The sequence below is a fragment of the Sinocyclocheilus rhinocerous genome, unplaced genomic scaffold (assembly GCF_001515625.1).
Source record: "Sinocyclocheilus rhinocerous isolate Xijiao unplaced genomic scaffold, SAMN03320098_v1.1 scaffold1012, whole genome shotgun sequence".
Lineage (NCBI taxonomy): Eukaryota > Metazoa > Chordata > Actinopteri > Cypriniformes > Cyprinidae > Sinocyclocheilus > Sinocyclocheilus rhinocerous.
The window spans coordinates 493402-496128 of NW_015640039.1; positions in this window are offsets into that span (position 1 = coordinate 493402).

Sequence of the window (2727 nt, forward strand, 5' to 3'; positions counted from 1 at the left end):
TACAGCAACATAACGAAAGATTGCATCAGGTTCTGAGCAGACTTGAAGAGAAAGGAGTAACACTGAATGAGAAATGTGTCTTTGCCAAGGACAAGATAATGTTTGTTGGACACAGTGTTACTTCAGATGGAATTGCACCTGATCCTAGCAAGGTAAGAGCGATAATGGATATGCCTGAGCCCAGCTGTGTAGCTGATGTTAGGAGGGTCATGGGCATGGCAAACTATCTGGGCAAATTTGTGCCACACCTGGCTTGATTCACATGTCCATTGAAAGATCTGTTGTCAGAAAAGAATGAATGGTGTTGGAATAAACCCCAGCAAGAGGCCTTTGAGAAACTAAAGAAAGAGCTCAGGTCAACGCCAGTGTTGGCCCAGTACTCCCCAACATATGAGACTAGACTGTCAGCAGATGCTTCGTCGTTCAGGTTAGGAGGAGTGCTGACCCAAAAACAACCTGAGAATGGACTATGGAAGCCGGTGGTCTACATTTCCTGAGGGTTGTCAGAAGCAGAAAAACACTACGCAGATAGAGAAGGAAGCTTTAGCAGCGACGTGGGCTTGCGAACACCTCTCTTCCTATCTGTTGGGGTTAAAGTTCACCCTTGAAACGGATCACAAGCCTCTAGTTTATTTGCTGAGCACCAAAGCATTGGACCAACTCCCTCCACGTGTCTTAAGATTTCATCTTAGACTGATGCGCTTCGATTATGACATAATTCATGTGCCTGGAAAGTAGCTGATCACAGCAGATGTGCTGTCAAGAGCACCTGTTAAGCACACGCTCTCAGAAGAGGAGATGGAGCAAGAGGCAGATCTGAAGGTGTTCATTGATTCAGTTGTGCAAGGCTTGCCAGCCACAGAAACAAGGCTGAAACAAATAGTTGAAGAACAAAAAGCTGACCCAGTCTGTGAAAAAATCCGCCAGTACTGCCAGTCTGGGTGGCCAGAAAAAAGTCACCTGCAGAAAGAGCTATGGTCATATTGGCAAGAACGAGGGCATTTTTCCATAGCTGGAGACCTCCTTTTGAGAGGACAAAGGATTGTCATACCCAGATCCATGTGGCAAGAGATACTGAAAATTCTTCAAGAAGGCCACCAAGGGATTGTAAAATGCAGGGCCAGAGCATGTCAGTTGGTGTGGTGGCCGGGTATGTCAGTACACATTAGCCAGCTGGTGGAACGATGTAGTGTCTGTGCTCAACATAGGAACGCGTGGAGTGTGCTTGAGCCATTGTTGCCAACACCCATTCCAGAAAGACCATGGCAACGTATTGGTACTGATGTTTTCTTCTGGGAGAAAGAGAACTACTATCAGCTTGTCGTTGACTATTTTTCTCGGTACATTGAGGTGGCAAGACTTAAAGTATCTACCTCGAGCACAGTCATATCTGCTCTGAAAGAGGTGTTCTGTCAACATGGCATCCCAGAAATAGTGGTGTCGGACAATGGACCCCAGTACACTTCAGTTCTCTTTTTAAGGACTTTGCAACTGACTACGGATTCGATCATGTGACAAGTAGCCCATTGTTTCCACAAGCAAATGGAGAAGCAGAGCGTACGGTGGGTACTGTTAAAGGCCTGTGGAAAGGAGGAGGAGATAAGGAAAGAGCACTCCTGACATATCGTTCCACGCCACTAGGGAACGGATATTCACCAGCACAGCTGCTTATGGGAAGGCAACTTCGCACTACTTTACCTCAGCTCCTGAAAAAGTTGTCTCCATGCTGGCCGGGAATGAGAGAGTTCCGGTGCAATGAAACAAAAGGAAGGAGAAAACAGCAGCAGTACTACAACAGTCGTCACAGGGCCCGGCCCCTCCCAGTTTTGCAGCCAGGACAAAATGTGTGGTTGCCGTTGGAGAAAATGCAGGGATCTGTGGTGTCTCCGTCGTCAGCCCCAAGATATTATCTGATTGGCACAGAAGATGGAGTGATTCGGAGAAACCGGGCTCATCTACGCCCGATCCATCAGTCAGAACAAGTGCCATCATCGGATACTGAGTCTGAGAGTAACGGGCAGCCCATGCCTGTTGCAGAACAAACTGAAGGACATTCTTATGTGACCCGCTCAGGAAGAGTGTCACACCCACCTAAGAGGATGGACTTGTAGAGAAAAAAAAAAGTTAAAGGAAAAGTTCTGAAATAAGGGGAAATATAATGTGTTGAGTTATTAAGAGTATATTGCTTTTTGCAGAGTTGAAAAGGGGGGCATCTTTATTTAACAGGGGAGGTGTTCTGTAAAGGGAATAATTGTTTAATGTTTGGGGTTACCCAGACACATATGTATGGTGAACAGACAGGAAGTAAAGTTTGCTATGATATATGGTAGTGCCTGTGACCTGTCTCGTTTTTCAGTTAACATAACATGTTAACGTAACACATGTTGCCAAACGTTTCTGTTTTTCTGTGAAAAGTAAACAACTGTTTTCATACAGCGATAGACGCTTTTGTCCATATTTGTGATTTCCTTGTACGCCTTTCTGCGCGAGAGCGTCCTCCATCTTCGAGTATGAATGAAACATACACTGCATGGAGTGTTTTGCGCTCCGCGATGTTCATCTTGCCTTATTCTGGGTCCGAATAAAACATCAGGTCATGCACAAACTATCCTGTCTCTTTGAATTTTAATCTATATTTATTGACACCGCTCTTGAAAACCTCTATGCAAACACACTTGCCTGAAAAAGTGCGAGGGACGAATTTACGTGATATTAAAAGTGGGGGGG